At 40.6% G+C, this 23,816-nt stretch overlaps 1 protein-coding gene across 1 annotated transcript in view; it reads right to left on the bottom strand.

Moving 5' to 3' along the window:
- The window catches only part of LOC129862217 (neuropilin-2-like), a 115,752-nt gene that overhangs the window by 32,668 nt on the left and 59,268 nt on the right, over positions 1-23,816 (bottom strand). The gene's annotated exons all lie outside the window — the stretch shown is intronic.

Here is a 23,816-nt window from a genome sequence, read left to right as displayed (position 1 = left end):
CATAGTCCACTACTTTAGACCAGTTCCCTATATAGACCACTACTTTAGACCAGTTCCCTATATAGACCACTACTTCAGACCAGTTCCCTACATAGTCCACTACTTTAGACCAGTTCCCTATATAGACCACTACTTTAGACCAGTTCCCTATAAACTACTTCAGACCAGTTCCCTATATAGACCACTACTTTAGACCAGTTCCCTATATAGACCACTACTTTAGACCAGTTCCCTATATAGACCACTACTTTAGACCAGTTCCCTATAAACTACTTCAGACCAGTTCCCTATATAGACCACTACTTTAGACCAGTTCCCTATATAGACCACTACTTTAGACCAGTTCCCTATATAGTCCACTACTTCAGACCAGTTCCCTATATAGACCACTACTTTAGACCAGTTCCCTATAAACTACTTCAGACCAGTTCCCTATATAGACCACTACTTTAGACCAGTTCCCTATAAACTACTTCAGACCAGTTCCCTATATAGACCACTATTTTAGACCAGTTCCCTATAAACTACTTTAGACCAGTTCCCTATATAGACCACTATTTTAGACCAGTTCCCTATATAGTCCACTACTTCAGACCAGTTCCCTATATAGACCACTACTTTAGACCAGTTCCCTATAAACTACTTCAGACCAGTTCCCTATATAGACCACTATTTTAGACCAGTTCCCTATATAGTCCACTACTTTAGACCAGTTCCCTATATAGACCACTACATTAGACCAGTTCCCTATAAACTACTTCAGACCAGTTCCCTATATAGACCACTACTTTAGACCAGTTCCCTATATAGACCACTACTTTAGACCAGTTCCCTATATAGTCCACTACTTCAGACCAGTTCCCTATATAGTCCACTACTTTAGACCAGTTCCCTATATAGACCACTACTTTAGACCAGTTCCTATATAGACCACTACTTCAGACCAGTTCCCTATATAGTCCACTACTTCAGACCAGTTCCCTATATAGACCACTACTTTAGACCAGTTCCCTATATAGTCCACTACTTTAGACCAGTTCCCTATATAGTCCACTACTTCAGACCAGTTCCCTATATAGACCACTACTTTAGACCAGTTCCCTATATAGTCCACTACTTTAGACCAGTTCCCTATATAGTCCACTACTTTAGACCAGTTCCCTATATAGAACACTACATTAGACCAGTTCCCTATAAACTACTTCAGACCAGTTCCCTATATAGACCACTATTTTAGACCAGTTCCCTATATAGTCCACTACTTTAGACCAGTTCCCTATATAGACCACTACATTAGACCAGTTCCCTATAAACTACTTCAGACCAGTTCCCTATATAGACCACTACTTTAGACCAGTTCCCTATATAGACCACTACTTTAGACCAGTTCCCTATATAGTCCACTACTTCAGACCAGTTCCCTATATAGTCCACTACTTTAGACCAGTTCCCTATATAGTCCACTACTTTAGACCAGTTCCCTATATAGACCACTACTTTAGACGAGTTCCCTATATAGACCACTACTTTAGACCAGTTCCCTATATAGTCCACTACTTCAGACCAGTTCCCTATATAGACCACTACTTTAGACCAGTTCCCTATAAACTACTTCAGACCAGTTCGCTATATAGACCACTATTTTAGACCAGTTCCCTATAAACTACTTTAGACCAGTTCCCTATATAGACCACTATTTTAGACCAGTTCCCTAAATAGTCCACTACTTCAGACCAGTTCCCTATATAGACCACTACTTTAGACCAGTCCCTATAAACTACTTCAGACCAGTTCCCTATATAGACCACTATTTTAGACCAGTTCCCTATATAGTCCACTACTTTAGACCAGTTCCCTATATAGACCACTACATTAGACCAGTTCCCTATAAACTACTTCAGACCAGTTCCCTATATAGACCACTACTTTAGACCAGTTCCCTATATAGTCCACTACTTCAGACCAGTTCCCTACATAGTCCACTACTAAAGACCAGTTCCCTATATAGACCACTACTTTAGACCAGTTCCCTATATAGACCACTACTTTAGACCAGTTCCCTATATAGACCACTACTTTAGACCAGTTCCCTATATAGACCACTACTTTAGACCAGTTCCCTATATAGTCCACTACTTTAGACAAGTTCCCTATATAGACCACTACTTTAGACCAGTTCCCTATATAGACCACTACTTCAGACCAGTTCCCTATATAGACCACTACTTTAGACCAGTTCCATATATAGACCACTACTTTAGACCAGTTCCCTATATAGACCACTACTTTAGACCAGTTCCCTATATAGTCCACTACTTTAGACCAGTTCCCTTTATAGACCACTACTTTAGACCAGTTCCCTATGTAGACCACTACTTTAGACCAGTTCCCTATATATACCACTACTTTAGACCAGTTCCCTATATAGACCACTACTTTAGACCAGTTCCCTATATAGACCACTACTTTAGACCAGTTCCCTATATAGTCCACTACTTCAGACCAGTTCCCTATATAGTCCACTACTTTAGACCAGTTCCCTATATAGACCACTACTTTAGACCAGTTCCTATATAGACCACTACTTCAGACCAGTTCCCTATATAGTCCACTACTTCAGACCAGTTCACTATATAGACCACTACTTTAGACCAGTTCCCTATATAGTCCACTACTTTAGACCAGTTCCCTATATAGTCCACTACTTCAGACGAGTTCCCTATATAGACCACTACTTTAGACCAGTTCCCTATATAGTCCACTACTTTAGACCAGTTCCCTATATAGTCCACTACTTTAGACCAGTTCCCTATATAGACCACTACATTAGACCAGTTCCCTATAAACTACTTCAGACCAGTTCCCTATATAGACCACTATTTTAGACCAGTTCCCTATATAGTCCACTACTTTAGACCAGTTCCCCATATAGACCACTACATTAGACCAGTTCCCTATAAACTACTTCAGACCAGTTCCCTATATAGACCACTACTTTAGACCAGTTCCCTATATAGACCACTACTTTAGACCAGTTCCCTATATAGTCCACTACTTCAGACCAGTTCCCTATATAGTCCACTACTTTAGACCAGTTCCCTATATAGTCCACTACTTTAGACCAGTTCCCTATATAGACCACTACTTTAGACCAGTTCCCTATATAGTCCACTACTTCAGACCAGTTCCCTATATAGTCCACTACTTTAGACCAGTTCCCTATATAGACCACTACATTAGACCAGTTAACCTATAAACTACTTCAGACCAGTTCCCTATATAGTCCACTACTTTAGACCAGTTCCCTATATAGACCACTACTTCAGACCAGTTCCCTATATAGTCCACTACTTTAGACCAGTTCCCTATATAGACCACTACTTTAGACCAGTTCCTATATAGACCACTACTTCAGACCAGTTCCCTATATAGTCAACTACTTCAGACCAGTTCCCTATATAGACCACTACTTTAGACCAGTTCCCTATATAGTCCACTACTTTAGACCAGTTCCCTATATAGTCCACTACTTCAGACGAGTTCCCTATATAGACCACTACTTTAGACCAGTTCCCTATATAGTCCACTACTTTAGACCAGTTCCCTATATAGTCCACTACTTCAGACCAGTTCCCTATATAGACCACTACTTTAGACAAGTTCCCTATAAACTACTTCAGACCAGTTCCCTATATAGACCACTACTTTAGACCAGTTCCCTATAAACTACTTCAGACCAGTTCCCTATATAGACCACTATTTTAGACCAGTTCCCTATATAGTCCACTACTTTAGACCAGTTCCCTATATAGACCACTACTTTAGACCAGTTCCCTATATAGTCCACTACTTTAGACCAGTTCCCTATATAGACCACTACTTTAGACCAGTTCCCTATGAACTACTTCAGACCAGTTCCCTATATAGTCCACTACTTCAGACCAGTTCCCTATATAGACCACTACTTTAGACCAGTTCCCTATAAACTACTTCAGACCAGTTCCCTATATAGGCCACTACTTTAGACCAGTTCCCCATATAGTCCACTACTTTAGACCAGTTCCCTATATAGTCCACTACTTCAGACCAGTTCCCTACATAGTCCACTACTTTAGACCAGTTCCCGATATAGACCACTACTTTAGACCAGTTTCCTATATAGACCACTACTTTAGACCAGTTCCCTATATAGACCACTATTTTAGACCAGTTCCCTATAAACTACTTCAGACCAGTTCCCTATATAGTCCACTACTTTAGACCAGTTCCCTATATAGTCCACAACTTTAGACCAGTTCCCTATATAGACCACTACTTTAGACCAGTTCCCTATAAACTACTTCAGACCAGTTCCCTATATAGTCCACTAATTTAGACCAGTTCCCTATATAGTCCACTACTTTAGACCAGTTCCCTATATAGACCACTACTTTAGACCAGTTCCCTATAAACTACTTCAGACCAGTTCCCTATATAGACCACTACTTTAGACCAGTTCCCTATATAGTCCACTACTTCAGACCAGTTCCCTACATAGTCCACTACTTTAGACCAGTTCCCTATATACACCACTACTTTAGACCAGTTCCCTATATAGACCACTACCTTAGACCAGTTCCCTATATAGACCACTACTTTAGACCAGTTCCCTATATAGACCACTACTTTAGACCAGTTCCCTATATAGTCCACTACTTTAGACAAGTTCCCTATATAGACCACTACTTTAGACCAGTTCCCTATATAGACCATTACTTCAGACCAGTTCCCTATATAGACCACTACTTTAGACCAGTTCCATATATAGACCACTACTTTAGACCAGTTCCCTATATAGACCACTACTTTAGACCAGTTCCCTATATAGTCCACTACTTTAGACCAGTTCCCTTTATAGACCACTACTTTAGACCAGTTCCCTATATAGACCACTACTTTAGACCAGTTCCCTATATATACCACTACTTTAGACCAGTTCCCTATATAGACCACTACTTTAGACCAGTTCCCTATATAGACCACTACTTTAGATCAGTTCCCTACATAGACCACTACTTTAGACCAGTTCCCTATATAGACCACTACTTTAGACCAGTTCTCTATAAACTACTTCAGATCAGTTCCCTATATAGACCACTACTTTAGACCAGTTCTCTATATAGTCCACTACTTTAGACCAGTTCCCTATATAGACCACTATTTTAGACCAGTTCCCTATAAACTACTTCAGACCAGTTCCCTATATAGTCCACTACTTTAGACCAGTTCCCTATATAGTCCACTACTTTAGACCAGTTCCCTATATAGACCACTACTTTAGACCAGTTCCCTATAAACTACTTCAGACCAGTTCCCTATATAGACCACTACTTTAGACCAGTTCCCTATAAACTACTTCAGACCACTTCCCTATATAGTCCACTACTTTAGACCAGTTCCCTATATAGACCACTACTTTAGACCAGTTCCCTATATAGACCACTACTTTAGACCAGTTCCCTATATAGTCCACTACTTTAGACCAGTTCCCTATATAGACCACTACTTTAGACCAGTTCCCTATATAGACCATTACTTTAGACCAGTTCCCTATATAGTCCACTACTTTAGACCAGTTCCCTATATAGTCCACTACTTTAGACCAGTTCCCTATAAACTACTTTAGACCAGTTCCCTATATAGACTACTACTTCAGACCAGTTCCCTATATAGACCACTACTTTAGACCAGTTCCCTATAAACTACTTCAGACCAGTTCCCTATATAGACCACTACTTTAGACCAGTTCCCTATATAGACCACTACTTCAGACCAGTTCCCTATATAGACCACTACTTTAGACCAGTTCCCTATAAACTACTTCAGACCAGTTCCCTATATAGTCCACTACTTTAGACCAGTTCCCTATAAACTACTTCAGACCAGTTCCCTATATAGTCCACTACTTTAGACCAGTTCCCTATAAACTACTTCAGATCAGTTCCCTATATAGTCCACTACTTTAGACCAGTTCCCTATATAGTCCACTACTTTAGACCAGTTCCCTATATAGACCACTACATTAGACCAGTTCCCTATAAACTACTTCAGACCAGTTCCCTATATAGACCACTATTTTAGACCAGTTCCCTATATAGTCCACTACTTTAGACCAGTTCCCTATATAGACCACTACATTAGACCAGTTCCCTATAAACTACTTCAGACCAGTTCCCTATATAGACCACTACTTTAGACCAGTTCCCTATATAGACCACTACTTTAGACCAGTTCCCTATATAGTCCACTACTTCAGACCAGTTCCCTATATAGTCCACTACTTTAGACCAGTTCCCTATATAGACCACTACTTTAGACCAGTTCCCTATATAGACCACTACTTTAGACCAGTTCCCTATATAGTCCACTACTTTAGACCAGTTCCCTATATAGACCACTACTTTAGACCAGTTCCCTATATAGACCACTACTTTAGACCAGTTCCCTATATAGTCCACTACTTTAGACCAGTTCCCTATATAGTCCACTACTTTAGACCAGTTCCCTATAAACTACTTTAGACCAGTTCCCTATATAGACCACTACTTCAGACCAGTTCCCTATATAGACCACTACTTCAGACCAGTTCCCTATATAGACCACTACTTTAGACCAGTCCCTATAAACTACTTCAGACCAGTTCCCTATATAGACCACTATTTTAGACCAGTTCCCTATATAGTCCACTACTTTAGACCAGTTCCCTATATAGACCACTACATTAGACCAGTTCCCTATAAACTACTTCAGACCAGTTCCCTATATAGACCACTACTTTAGACCAGTTCCCTATATAGACCACTACTTTAGACCAGTTCCCTATATAGTCCACTACTTCAGACCAGTTCCCTATATAGTCCACTACTTTAGACCAGTTCCCTATATAGACCACTACTTTAGACCAGTTCCTATATAGACCACTACTTCAGACCAGTTCCCTATATAGTCCACTACTTCAGACCAGTTCCCTATATAGACCACTACTTTAGACCAGTTCCCTATATAGTCCACTACTTTAGACCAGTTCCCTATATAGTCCACTACTTCAGACGAGTTACCTATATAGACCACTACTTTAGACCAGTTCCCTATATAGTCCACTACTTTAGACCAGTTCCCTATATAGTCCACTACTTTAGACCAGTTCCCTATATAGACCACTACATTAGACCAGTTCCCTATAAACTACTTCAGACCAGTTCCCTATATAGACCACTATTTTAGACCAGTTCCCTATATAGTCCACTACTTTAGACCAGTTCCCTATATAGACCACTACATTAGACCAGTTCCCTATAAACTACTTCAGACCAGTTCCCTATATAGACCACTACTTTAGACCAGTTCCCTATATAGACCACTACTTTAGACCAGTTCCCTATATAGTCCACTACTTCAGACCAGTTCCCTATATAGTCCACTACTTTAGACCAGTTCCCTATATAGTCCACTACTTTAGACCAGTTCCCTATATAGACCACTACTTTAGACCAGTTCCCTATATAGTCCACTACTTCAGACCAGTTCCCTATATAGTCCACTACTTTAGACCAGTTCCCTGTATAGACCACTACATTAGACCAGTTAACCTATAAACTACTTCAGACCAGTTCCCTATATAGTCCACTACTTTAGACCAGTTCCCTATATAGACCACTACTTTAGACCAGTTCCCTATATAGTCCACTACTTCAGACCAGTTCCCTATATAGTCCACTACTTTAGACCAGTTCCCTATATAGACCACTACTTTAGACCAGTTCCTATATAGACCACTACTTCAGACCAGTTCCCTATATAGTCCACTACTTCAGACCAGTTCCCTATATAGACCACTACTTTAGACCAGTTCCCTATATAGACCACTACTTCAGACCAGTTCCCTATATAGACCACTACTTTAGACCAGTCCCTATAAACTACTTCAGACCCGTTCCCTATATAGACCACTATTTTAGACCAGTTCCCTATATAGTCCACTACTTTAGACCAGTTCCCTATATAGACCACTACATTAGACCAGTTCCCTATAAACTACTTCAGACCAGTTCCCTATATAGACCACTACTTTAGACCAGTTCCCTATATAGACCACTACTTTAGACCAGTTCCCTATATAGTCCACTACTTCAGACCAGTTCCCTATATAGTCCACTACTTTAGACCAGTTCCCTATATAGACCACTACTTTAGACCAGTTCCTATATAGACCACTACTTCAGACCAGTTCCCTATATAGTCCACTACTTCAGACCAGTTCCCTATATAGACCACTACTTTAGACCAGTTCCCTATATAGTCCACTACTTTAGACCAGTTCCCTATATAGTCCACTACTTCAGACGAGTTCCCTATATAGACCACTACTTTAGACCAGTTCCCTATATAGTCCACTACTTTAGACCAGTTCCCTATATAGTCCACTACTTTAGACCAGTTCCCTATATAGACCACTACATTAGACCAGTTCCCTATAAACTACTTCAGACCAGTTCCCTATATAGACCACTATTTTAGACCAGTTCCCTATATAGTCCACTACTTTAGACCAGTTCCCTATATAGACCACTACATTAGACCAGTTCCCTATAAACTACTTCAGACCAGTTCCCTATATAGACCACTACTTTAGACCAGTTCCCTATATAGACCACTACTTTAGACCAGTTCCCTATATAGTCCACTACTTCAGACCAGTTCCCTATATAGTCCACTACTTTAGACCAGTTCCCTATATAGTCCACTACTTTAGACCAGTTCCCTATATAGACCACTACTTTAGACCAGTTCCCTATATAGTCCACTACTTCAGACCAGTTCCCTATATAGTCCACTACTTTAGACCAGTTCCCTATATAGACCACTACATTAGACCAGTTAACCTATAAACTACTTCAGACCAGTTCCCTATATAGTCCACTACTTTAGACCAGTTCCCTATATAGACCACTACTTTAGACCAGTTCCTATATAGACCACTACTTCAGACCAGTTCCCTATATAGTCCACTACTTCAGACCAGTTCCCTATATAGACCACTACTTTAGACCAGTTCCCTATATAGTCCACTACTTTAGACCAGTTCCCTATATAGTCCACTACTTCAGACGAGTTCCCTATATAGACCACTACTTTAGACCAGTTCCCTATATAGTCCACTACTTTAGACCAGTTCCCTATATAGTCCACTACTTCAGACCAGTTCCCTATATAGACCACTACTTTAGACAAGTTTCCTATAAACTACTTCAGACCAGTTCCCTATATAGACCACTACTTTAGACCAGTTCCCTATAAACTACTTCAGACCAGTTCCCTATATAGACCACTATTTTAGACCAGTTCCCTATATAGTCCACTACTTTAGACCAGTTCCCTATATAGACCACTACTTTAGACCAGTTCCCTATATAGTCCACTACTTTAGACCAGTTCCCTATATAGACCACTACTTTAGACCAGTTCCCTATGAACTACTTCAGACCAGTTCCCTATATAGTCCACTACTTCAGACCAGTTCCCTATATAGACCACTACTTTAGACCAGTTCCCTATAAACTACTTCAGACCAGTTCCCTATATAGTCCACTACTTTAGACCAGTTCCCCATATAGTCCACTACTTTAGACCAGTTCCCTATATAGTCCACTACTTCAGACCAGTTCCCTACATAGTCCACTACTTTAGACCAGTTCCCTATATAGACCACTACTTTAGACCAGTTTCCTATATAGACCACTACTTTAGACCAGTTCCCTATATAGACCACTATTTTAGACCAGTTCCCTATAAACTACTTCAGACCAGTTCCCTATATAGTCCACTACTTTAGACCAGTTCCCTATATAGTCCACAACTTTAGACCAGTTCCCTATATAGACCACTACTTTAGACCAGTTCCCTATAAACTACTTCAGACCAGTTCCCTATATAGTCCACTAATTTAGACCAGTTCCCTATATAGTCCACTACTTTAGACCAGTTCCCTATATAGACCACTACTTTAGACCAGTTCCCTATAAACTACTTCAGACCAGTTCCCTATATAGACCACTACTTTAGACCAGTTCCCTATAAAGTCCACTACTTCAGACCAGTTCCCTACATAGTCCACTACTTTAGACCAGTTCCCTATATAGACCACTACTTTAGACCAGTTCCCTATATAGACCACTACTTTAGACCAGTTCCCTATATAGACCACTACTTTAGACCAGTTCCCTATATAGACCACTACTTTAGACCAGTTCCCTATATAGTCCACTACTTTAGACAAGTTCCCTATATAGACCACTACTTTAGACCAGTTCCCTATATAGACCACTACTTCAGACCAGTTCCCTATATAGACCACTACTTTAGACCAGTTCCATATATAGACCACTACTTTAGACCAGTTCCCTATATAGACCACTACTTTAGACCAGTTCCCTATATAGTCCACTACTTTAGACCAGTTCCCTTTATAGACCACTACTTTAGACCAGTTCCCTATATAGACCACTACTTTAGACCAGTTCCCTATATATACCACTACTTTAGACAAGTTCCCTATATAGACCACTACTTTAGACCAGTTCCCTATATAGACCACTACTTTAGATCAGTTCCCTACATAGACCACTACTTTAGACCAGTTCCCTATATAGACCACTACTTTAGACCAGTTCCTATAAACTACTTCAGATCAGTTCCCTATATAGACCACTACTTTAGACCAGTTCTCTATATAGTCCACTACTTTAGACCAGTTCCCTATATAGACCACTATTTTAGACCAGTTCCCTATAAACTACTTCAGACCAGTTCCCTATATAGTCCACTACTTTAGACCAGTTCCCTATATAGTCCACTACTTTAGACCAGTTCCCTATATAGACCACTACTTTAGACCAGTTCCCTATAAACTACTTCAGACCAGTTCCCTATATAGACCACTACTTTAGACCAGTTCCCTATAAACTACTTCAGACCAGTTCCCTATATAGTCCACTACTTTAGACCAGTTCCCTATATAGACCACTACTTTAGACCAGTTCCCTATATAGACCACTACTTTAGACCAGTTCCCTATATAGTCCACTACTTTAGACCAGTTCCCTATATAGACCACTACTTTAGACCAGTTCCCTATATAGACCACTACTTTAGACCAGTTCCCTATATAGTCCACTACTTTAGACCAGTTCCCTATATAGTCCACTACTTTAGACCAGTTCCCTATAAACTACTTTAGACCAGTTCCCTATATAGACCACTACTTCAGACCAGTTCCCTATATAGACTACTACTTCAGACCAGTTCCCTATATAGACCACTACTTTAGACCAGTTCCCTATATAGACCATTACTTCAGACCAGTTCCCTATATAGACCACTACTTTAGACCAGTTCCATATATAGACCACTACTTTAGACCAGTTCCCTATATAGACCACTACTTTAGACCAGTTCCCTATATAGTCCACTACTTTAGACCAGTTCCCTTTATAGACCACTACTTTAGACCAGTTCCCAATATAGACCACTACTTTAGACCAGTTCCCTATATATACCACTACTTTAGACCAGTTCCCTATATAGACCACTACTTTAGACCAGTTCCCTATATAGACCACTACTTTAGATCAGTTCCCTACATAGACCACTACTTTAGACCAGTTCCCTATATAGACCACTACTTTAGACCAGTTCTCTATAAACTACTTCAGATCAGTTCCCTATATAGACCACTACTTTAGACCAGTTCTCTATATAGTCCACTACTTTAGACCAGTTCCCTATATAGACCACTATTTTAGACCAGTTCCCTATAAACTACTTCAGACCAGTTCCCTATATAGTCCACTACTTTAGACCAGTTCCCTATATAGTCCACTACTTTAGACCAGTTCCCTATATAGACCACTACTTTAGACCAGTTCCCTATAAACTACTTCAGACCAGTTCCCTATATAGACCACTACTTTAGACCAGTTCCCTATAAACTACTTCAGACCACTTCCCTATATAGTCCACTACTTTAGACCAGTTCCCTATATAGACCACTACTTTAGACCAGTTCCCTATATAGACCACTACTTTAGACCAGTTCCCTATATAGTCCACTACTTTAGACCAGTTCCCTATATAGACCACTACTTTAGACCAGTTCCCTATATAGACCATTACTTTAGACCAGTTCCCTATATAGTCCACTACTTTAGACCAGTTCCCTATATAGTCCACTACTTTAGACCAGTTCCCTATAAACTACTTTAGACCAGTTCCCTATATAGACTACTACTTCAGACCAGTTCCCTATATAGACCACTACTTTAGACCAGTTCCCTATAAACTACTTCAGACCAGTTCCCTATATAGACCACTACTTTAGACCAGTTCCCTATATAGACCACTACTTCAGACCAGTTCCCTATATAGACCACTACTTTAGACCAGTTCCCTATAAACTACTTCAGACCAGTTCCCTATATAGTCCACTACTTTAGACCAGTTCCCTATAAACTACTTCAGACCAGTTCCCTATATAGTCCACTACTTTAGACCAGTTCCCTATAAACTACTTCAGATCAGTTCCCTATATAGTCCACTACTTTAGACCAGTTCCCTATATAGTCCACTACTTTAGACCAGTTCCCTATATAGACCACTACATTAGACCAGTTCCCTATAAACTACTTCAGACCAGTTCCCTATATAGACCACTATTTTAGACCAGTTCCCTATATAGTCCACTACTTTAGACCAGTTCCCTATATAGACCACTACATTAGACCAGTTCCCTATAAACTACTTCAGACCAGTTCCCTATATAGACCACTACTTTAGACCAGTTCCCTATATAGACCACTACTTTAGACCAGTTCCCTATATAGTCCACTACTTCAGACCAGTTCCCTATATAGTCCACTACTTTAGACCAGTTCCCTATATAGACCACTACTTTAGACCAGTTCCCTATATAGACCACTACTTTAGACCAGTTCCCTATATAGTCCACTACTTTAGACCAGTTCCCTATATAGACCACTACTTTAGACCAGTTCCCTATATAGACCACTACTTTAGACCAGTTCCCTATATAGTCCACTACTTTAGACCAGTTCCCTATATAGTCCACTACTTTAGACCAGTTCCCTATAAACTACTTTAGACCAGTTCCCTATATAGACCACTACTTCAGACCAGTTCCCTATATAGACCACTACTTCAGACCAGTTCCCTATATAGACCACTACTTTAGACCAGTCCCTATAAACTACTTCAGACCAGTTCCCTATATAGACCACTATTTTAGACCAGTTCCCTATATAGTCCACTACTTTAGACCAGTTCCCTATATAGACCACTACATTAGACCAGTTCCCTATAAACTACTTCAGACCAGTTCCCTATATAGACCACTACTTTAGACCAGTTCCCTATATAGACCACTACTTTAGACCAGTTCCCTATATAGTCCACTACTTCAGACCAGTTCCCTATATAGTCCACTACTTTAGACCAGTTCCCTATATAGACCACTACTTTAGACCAGTTCCTATATAGACCACTACTTCAGACCAGTTCCCTATATAGTCCACTACTTCAGACCAGTTCCCTATATAGACCACTACTTTAGACCAGTTCCCTATATAGTCCACTACTTTAGACCAGTTCCCTATATAGTCCACTACTTCAGACGAGTTACCTATATAGACCACTACTTTAGACCAGTTCCCTATATAGTCCACTACTTTAGACCAGTTCCCTATATAGTCCACTACTTTAGACCAGTTCCCTATATAGACCACTACATTAGACCAGTTCCCTATAAACTACTTCAGACCAGTTCCCTATATAGACCACTATTTTAGACCAGTTCCCTATATAGTCCACTACTTTAGACCAGTTCCCTATATAGACCACTACATTAGACCAGTTCCCTATAAACTACTTCAGACCAGTTCCCTATATAGACCACTACTTTAGACCAGTTCCCTATATAGACCACTACTTTAGACCAGTTCCCTATATAGTCCACTACTTCAGACCAGTTCCCTATATAGTCCACTACTTTAGACCAGTTCCCTATATAGTCCACTACTTTAGACCAGTTCCCTATATAGACCACTACTTTAGACCAGTTCCCTATATAGTCCACTACTTCAGACCAGTTCCCTATATAGTCCACTACTTTAGACCAGTTCCCTGTATAGACCACTACATTAGACCAGTTAACCTATAAACTACTTCAGACCAGTTCCCTATATAGTCCACTACTTTAGACCAGTTCCCTATATAGACCACTACTTTAGACCAGTTCCCTATATAGTCCACTACTTCAGACCAGTTCCCTATATAGTCCACTACTTTAGACCAGTTCCCTATATAGACCACTACTTTAGACCAGTTCCTATATAGACCACTACTTCAGACCAGTTCCCTATATAGTCCACTACTTCAGACCAGTTCCCTATATAGACCACTACTTTAGACCAGTTCCCTATATAGACCACTACTTCAGACCAGTTCCCTATATAGACCACTACTTTAGACCAGTCCCTATAAACTACTTCAGACCCGTTCCCTATATAGACCACTATTTTAGACCAGTTCCCTATATAGTCCACTACTTTAGACCAGTTCCCTATATAGACCACTACATTAGACCAGTTCCCTATAAACTACTTCAGACCAGTTCCCTATATAGACCACTACTTTAGACCAGTTCCCTATATAGACCACTACTTTAGACCAGTTCCCTATATAGTCCACTACTTCAGACCAGTTCCCTATATAGTCCACTACTTTAGACCAGTTCCCTATATAGACCACTACTTTAGACCAGTTCCTATATAGACCACTACTTCAGACCAGTTCCCTATATAGTCCACTACTTCAGACCAGTTCCCTATATAGACCACTACTTTAGACCAGTTCCCTATATAGTCCACTACTTTAGACCAGTTCCCTATATAGTCCACTACTTCAGACGAGTTCCCTATATAGACCACTACTTTAGACCAGTTCCCTATATAGTCCACTACTTTAGACCAGTTCCCTATATAGTCCACTACTTTAGACCAGTTCCCTATATAGACCACTACATTAGACCAGTTCCCTATAAACTACTTCAGACCAGTTCCCTATATAGACCACTATTTTAGACCAGTTCCCTATATAGTCCACTACTTTAGACCAGTTCCCTATATAGACCACTACATTAGACCAGTTCCCTATAAACTACTTCAGACCAGTTCCCTATATAGACCACTACTTTAGACCAGTTCCATATATAGACCACTACTTTAGACCAGTTCCCTATATAGTCCACTACTTCAGACCAGTTCCCTATATAGTCCACTACTTTAGACCAGTTCCCTATATAGTCCACTACTTTAGACCAGTTCCCTATATAGACCACTACTTTAGACCAGTTCCCTATATAGTCCACTACTTCAGACCAGTTCCCTATATAGTCCACTACTTTAGACCAGTTCCCTATATAGACCACTACATTAGACCAGTTAACCTATAAACTACTTCAGACCAGTTCCCTATATAGTCCACTACTTTAGACCAGTTCCCTATATAGACCACTACTTTAGACCAGTTCCTATATAGACCACTACTTCAGACCAGTTCCCTATATAGTCCACTACTTCAGACCAGTTCCCTATATAGACCACTACTTTAGACCAGTTCCCTATATAGTCCACTACTTCAGACGAGTTCCCTATATAGACCACTACTTTAGACCAGTTCCCTATATAGTCCACTACTTTAGACCAGTTCCCTATATAGTCCACTACTTCAGACCAGTTCCCTATATAGACCACTACTTTAGACAAGTTTCCTATAAACTACTTCAGACCAGTTCCCTATATAGACCACTACTTTAGACCAGTTCCCTATAAACTACTTCAGACCAGTTCCCTATATAGACCACTATTTTAGACCAGTTCCCTATATAGTCCACTACTTTAGACCAGTTCCCTATATAGACCACTACTTTAGACCAGTTCCCTATATAGTCCACTACTTTAGACCAGTTCCCTATATAGACCACTACTTTAGACCAGTTCCCTATGAACTACTTCAGACCAGTTCCCTATATAGTCCACTACTTCAGACCAGTTCCCTATATAGACCACTACTTTAGACCAGTTCCCTATAAACTACTTCAGACCAGTTCCCTATATAGTCCACTACTTTAGACCAGTTCCCCATATAGTCCACTACTTTAGACCAGTTCCCTATATAGTCCACTACTTCAGACCAGTTCCCTACATAGTCCACTACTTTAGACCAGTTCCCTATATAGACCACTACTTTAGACCAGTTTCCTATATAGACCACTACTTTAGACCAGTTCCCTATATAGACCACTATTTTAGACCAGTTCCCTATAAACTACTTCAGACCAGTTCCCTATATAGTCCACTACTTTAGACCAGTTCCCTATATAGTCCACAACTTTAGACCAGTTCCCTATATAGACCACTACTTTAGACCAGTTCCCTATAAACTACTTCAGACCAGTTCCCTATATAGTCCACTAATTTAGACCAGTTCCCTATATAGTCCACTACTTTAGACCAGTTCCCTATATAGACCACTACTTTAGACCAGTTCCCTATAAACTACTTCAGACCAGTTCCCTATATAGACCACTACTTTAGACCAGTTCCCTATACAGTCCACTACTTCAGACCAGTTCCCTACATAGTCCACTACTTTAGACCAGTTCCCTATATAGACCACTACTTTAGACCAGTTCCCTATATAGACCACTACTTTAGACCAGTTCCCTATATAGACCACTACTTTAGACCAGTTCCCTATATAGACCACTACTTTAGACCAGTTCCCTATATAGTCCACTACTTTAGACAAGTTCCCTATATAGACCACTACTTTAGACCAGTTCCCTATATAGACCACTACTTCAGACCAGTTCCCTATATAGACCACTACTTTAGACCAGTTCCATATATAGACCACTACTTTAGACCAGTTCCCTATATAGACCACTACTTTAGACCAGTTCCCTATATAGTCCACTACTTTAGACCAGTTCCCTTTATAGACCACTACTTTAGACCAGTTCCCTATATAGACCACTACTTTAGACCAGTTCCCTATATATACCACTACTTTAGACAAGTTCCCTATATAGACCACTACTTTAGACCAGTTCCCTATATAGACCACTACTTTAGATCAGTTCCCTACATAGACCACTACTTTAGACCAGTTCCCTATATAGACCACTACTTTAGACCAGTTCTCTATAAACTACTTCAGATCAGTTCCCTATATAGACCACTACTTTAGACCAGTTCTCTATATAGTCCACTACTTTAGACCAGTTCCCTATATAGACCACTATTTTAGACCAGTTCCCTATAAACTACTTCAGACCAGTTCCCTATATAGTCCACTACTTTAGACCAGTTCCCTATATAGTCCACTACTTTAGACCAGTTCCCTATATAGACCACTACTTTAGACCAGTTCCCTATAAACTACTTCAGACCAGTTCCCTATATAGACCACTACTTTAGACCAGTTCCCTATAAACTACTTCAGACCAGTTCCCTATATAGTCCACTACTTTAGACCAGTTCCCTATATAGACCACTACTTTAGACCAGTTCCCTATATAGACCACTACTTTAGACCAGTTCCCTATATAGTCCACTACTTTAGACCAGTTCCCTATATAGACCACTACTTTAGACCAGTTCCCTATATAGACCACTACTTTAGACCAGTTCCCTATATAATCCACTACTTTAGACCAGTTCCCTATATAGTCCACTACTTTAGACCAGTTCCCTATAAACTACTTTAGACCAGTTCCCTATATAGACCACTACTTTAGATCAGTTCCCTACATAGACCACTACTTTAGACCAGTTCCCTATATAGACCACTACTTTAGACCAGTTCCTATAAACTACTTCAGATCAGTTCCCTATATAGACCACTACTTTAGACCAGTTCTCTATATAGTCCACTACTTTAGACCAGTTCCCTATATAGACCACTATTTTAGACCAGTTCCCTATAAACTACTTCAGACCAGTTCCCTATATAGTCCACTACTTTAGACCAGTTCCCTATATAGTCCACTACTTTAGACCAGTTCCCTATATAGACCACTACTTTAGACCAGTTCCCTATAAACTACTTCAGACCAGTTCCCTATATAGACCACTACTTTAGACCAGTTCCCTATAAACTACTTCAGACCAGTTCCCTATATAGTCCACTACTTTAGACCAGTTCCCTATATAGACCACTACTTTAGACCAGTTCCCTATATAGACCACTACTTTAGACCAGTTCCCTATATAGTCCACTACTTTAGACCAGTTCCCTATATAGACCACTACTTTAGACCAGTTCCCTATATAGACCACTACTTTAGACCAGTTCCCTATATAGTCCACTACTTTAGACCAGTTCCCTATATAGTCCACTACTTTAGACCAGTTCCCTATAAACTACTTTAGACCAGTTCCCTATATAGACCACTACTTCAGACCAGTTCCCTATATAGACCACTACTTTAGACCAGTTCCCTATAAACTACTTCAGACCAGTTCCCTATATAGACCACTACTTTAGACCAGTTCCCTATATAGACCACTACTTCAGACCAGTTCCCTATATAGACCACTACTTTAGACCAGTTCCCTATAAACTACTTCAGACCAGTTCCCTATATAGTCCACTACTTTAGACCAGTTCCCTATAAACTACTTCAGACCAGTTCCCTATATAGTCCACTACTTTAGACCAGTTCCCTATAAACTACTTCAGATCAGTTCCCTATATAGTCCACTACTTTAGACCAGTTCCCTATATACCACACACACACACACACACACACACACACACACACACACACACACACACACACACACACACACACACACACACACACACACACACACACACACACACACACACACACACACACACACACACACACACACACACACACACACCGTGTCTGGAAGTCTCTCTGTGGAGTCATGAAGGAGTCATGTACTGTGCCTAACAATGGCATCCCTTTCGGGTCAAATGTCTCCTTCCTCATGACACTACTATACACTACTATACACACACAATGACACTACTGTCATGAGACGAGCCAGGAACTGACTATACAGCCCATTATAATGTCATGAGACGAGCCAGGAACTGACTATACAGCCCATTATAATGTCATGAGGCTAGTCAGGAACTGACTATACTGCCCATTATAATGTCATGAGGCTAGTCAGGAACTGACCATACAGCCCATTATAATGTCATGAGACGAGCCAGGAACTGACTATACAGCCCATTATAATGTCATGAGGCTAGTCAGGAACTGACTATACTGCCCATTATAATGTCATGAGGCTAGTCAGGAACTGACCATACAGCCCATTATAATGTCATGAGGCTAGCCAGGAACTGACTATACAGCCCATTATAATGTCATGTGGCTAGCCAGGAACTGACTATACAGCCCATTAAAATGTCATGAGGCTAGCCAGGAACTGACTATACAGCCCATTATAATGTCATGAGGCTAGCCAGGAACTGACTATACAGCCCATTATAATGTCATGAGACGAGCCAGGAACTGACTATACAGCCCATTATAATGTTATGAGACTAGCCAGGAACTGACTATACAGCCCATTATAATGTTATGAGACTAGCCAGGAAATGACTATACAGCCCATTATAATGTCATGAGGCTAGCCAGGAAATGACTATACATCCCATTAAAATGTTATGAGGCTAGCCAGGAACTGACTATACAGCCCATTAAAATGGTATGAGGCTAGCCAGGAACTGACTATACAGCCCATTATAATGTCACGACATATGCCAGGAACTGACTATACAGCCCATTAAAATGTCATGAGGCTAGCCAGGAACTGACTATACAGCCCATTATAATGTCATGAGGCTAGCCAGGAACTGACTATACTGCCCATTATAATGTCACCGTGACCGTGACTGTATACTCCTAGCATTGACAAGATAACCAAGTTTGTGAGGGTTCGCTGTAACCGCTAACCGTTACACACAGCCTATATCGTTGTCACCATATTAGCTAACGTCATAGCTAGGCAACACAGCTACTAGAAGTAACGCATTAGTAAACCCACTATCATCATGCAATACAGTAGAGAGCCAGCAAGCAGTTCAGCAGTAACACCGGCGGGCCCCGGTGGCAATAAATTAATAAAACTTACATTGACATAGAATAATTCCAGTGTTGGATAGCCATAACCAGCTAGCTAACATAGCATCCCTCTCTGTTGGAGCAGGGTGTTTGAGTAGGTTAAACTAGCTAGCTGCATTCGCTAGCTAATTAAGTGAAATGGAAAGTTTTTTATTTATTTATTATGAAATCTCTCTCTTTCATCTCCTTAATGTTTTAAAGAAATTGATTTGTTGAAAATTGTTCAACTATTGTTTATCGCTCTCTTTGAGTCAACTACTCATTACATTTTATACACTGCAGTGCTAGCTAGCTGTAGCATATGCTTTCAGTACTAGATTAATTCTCTGAGCCTTTCATTGGGTGGACAACATGTCAGTTCATGCTTCCTCAGGAAGTTGTCATAATTACTGTGTAAGTCTATGGAAGTGGGGTGAGAACCATGAGCCTCCTAGGTTTTGTATTGAAGTCAATGTACCCAGAGGAGGACGGGAAGCTAGCTGTCCTCCGGCTACACCATGGTGCTACCCTAAAGAGTGCTGTTGAGGCTACTGTAGACCGTCATTGAAAAACAGTGTGTTTTAATCAAAAATTTGGTGACGTGAATATATTTTGTATAGTTTTATCTAAAAATGCACACTTTTTTTATGTTTCCCAATTTGTATTTAAAAAGAAATTCACTGAGGAGGACGGTCCTCCCCTTCCGTCTCTGAGGAGCCTCCACTGACCAATGTTTATCATATATCCTGATGCCTAGCCACCTTACCCCTATACATATCTAACCCTACCAATTCAGTATCCCTGCACATTGTAAATATGGTATTGGAATTGACCCTGGATCTATCCCTGTATATAGCTACTGACCCTGGAACTGACCCTGTATATAGACACTGACCCTGGAACTGACCCTGTATATAGACACTGACCCTGGAACTGACCCTGTATATAGACACTGACCCTGGAACTGACCCTGGATATAGATACTGACCCTGTATATAGATACTGTCCCTGTATATAGCTACTGACCCTGGAACTGACCCTGTATATAGACACTGACCCTGGAACTGACCCTGTATATAGACACTGACCCTGGAACTGACCCTGTATATAGACACTGACCCTGGAACTGACCCTGTATATAGATACTGACCCTGTATATAGATACTGTCCCTGTATATAGATACTGACCCTGGAACTGACCCTGTATATAGATACTGACCCTGGAACTGACCCTGTATATAGACACTGACCCTGGAACTGACCCTGTATATAGATACTGACCCTGTATATAGATACTGACCCTGGAACTGACCCTGGAACTGACCCTGTATATAGATACTGACCCTGTATATAGATACTGTCCCTGTATATAGATACTGACCCTGGAACTGACCCTGTATATAGTTACTGACCCTGGAACTGTCCCTGTATATAGCTACTGACCCTGTATATAGATACTGTCCCTGTATATAGATACTGACCCTGGAACTGTCCCTGTAAATAGATACTGACCCTGGAACTGTCCCTGTATATAGCTACTGACCCTGGAACTGTCCCTGTATATAGCTACTGACCCTGGAACTGTCCCTGTATATTCCTTGTGTTATTATTTATATTTCTCATGTGTTTTTTGTTGTACTTAACTTTTTATAAATGTTTTATAGTACTACTGATATTGATTATTGCATTATTGGGAATGAGCAAGGAGGAAAAGGCATTTCACTGACAATTAACCTTCAAAGTCAACAATCTGTGATTCTATCACTTCCTGAAGAAGAGAAGAAGAGCAGAGCAGAGTGTCTTTCAACAACAAACTGCTAAAAGATTAATGTTCTCATTCCAAAAGACTGTCAGGAAGCATCCCGAGCCATAAATCTCTCTTTTAGAAACATATCCTTGTGTTATTGATGGCTTGTTAATAAAATGGAAGAAGGGCGGAGAGAGAGAGGCTGATAGGATATAACTGGGAATGACAACGTCCCAAATGGCACCCTAGTCCCTTTATAGTGCACTACTTTAGACCAGAGCCCAATGGCACCCTAGTCCCTTTATAGTGCACTACTTTAGACCAGAGCCCAATGGCACCCTAGTCCCTTTATAGTGCACTACTTTAGATCAGAGCCCAATGGCACCCTAGTCCCTTTATAGTACACTACTTTAGACCAGAGCCCAATGGCACCCTAGTCCCTTTATGGTGCACTACTTTAGACCAGAGCCCAATGGCACCCTAGTCCCTTTATAGTACACTACTTTAGACCAGAGCCCAATGGCACCCTAGTCCCTTTATGGTGCACTACTTTAGACCAGAGCCCAATAACACCTTAATCCCTATATAGTGCACTACTTTTGACCAGAGCCCAAAAACACCCAAGTACCTATGTAGTGCACTACTTTAGACCAGAGCCCAATAACACCTTAATCCCTATATAGTGCACTACTTTTGACCAGAGCCCCGATGGGCCTTAAAATGCCATTTGGGACACGATCCACTATTTGTCTGCAAGGTTAACCTTTACTAGGAGTTTCCTGTCTTCTATCAACTTGTAGACTAAACCCTATCTCAGCCCTATACATGTATTTTGACTGTGTACATATTTTCAAGGAAGCCTCTACCGACAGTGTAATGAATGCACAGGACAGTAGAAATAAAACAAAACATTTACATTTACATTTTTTTGTATGTTTCACTATTTTCTACATTGTAGAATAATAGTGAAGACATCAAAACTATGAAATAACACATATGGAATCATGTATTAACCAAAAAGGTGTTAGCCAAATCAAAATATATTTTATATTTGAGATTCTTCAAATAGCCAACCTTTGCCATGATGACAGCTTTGCACACTCTTGGCATTCTCTCAACCAGCTTCACCTGGAATCCTTTTTCAACAGTCTTGAAGGAGTTCCCACATATGCTGAGCACTTGTAGGCTGGGTTTCCTTCACTCTGCGGTCCAACTCATCCCAAACCATCTCAATTGGGTTGAGGTCGGGTGATTGTGGAGGCCAGGTCATCTGATGCAGCACTCCATCAACCTCCTTCTTGGTAAAATAGCCCTTACACAGCCTGGAGGTGTGTTGGGTCATTGTCCTGTTGAAAAACAAATAATAGTCCCACTAAGCTCAAACCAGATGGGATGGCGTATCGTTGCAGAATGCTGTGGAAGCCATGCTGGTTAAGTGTGCCTTGAATTCTAAATAAATCACAGACAGTGTCACCAGCAAAGCACCCCGACACCATCACACCTCCTCCTCCATGCTTCACGGTGAGAACCACACATGTGGAGATCATACGTTCTCCTACTCTGCGTCTCACAAAGACACGGCAGTTGGAACCAAAAATCTCCAATTTGGACTCATCAGACCAAAGGACATATTTCCACCGGTCTAATGTCCATTGCTCGTGTTTATTGGCCCAAGCAACTCTCTTCTTCTTATTGGTGTCCTTTACAAGTGGTTTCTTTACAGCAATTCGACCATGAAGGCCGGATTCACACAGTCTCCTCTGAACAGTTGATGTTGAGATGTGTCTGTTACTTGAACTCTGTGAAGCA

Source organism: Salvelinus fontinalis, chromosome 9 (assembly GCF_029448725.1).
Source record: "Salvelinus fontinalis isolate EN_2023a chromosome 9, ASM2944872v1, whole genome shotgun sequence".
NCBI lineage: Eukaryota > Metazoa > Chordata > Actinopteri > Salmoniformes > Salmonidae > Salvelinus > Salvelinus fontinalis.
The sequence above is the reverse complement of the archived record's forward strand: the minus strand, read 5'-3'. Positions and strand labels throughout refer to the sequence as shown.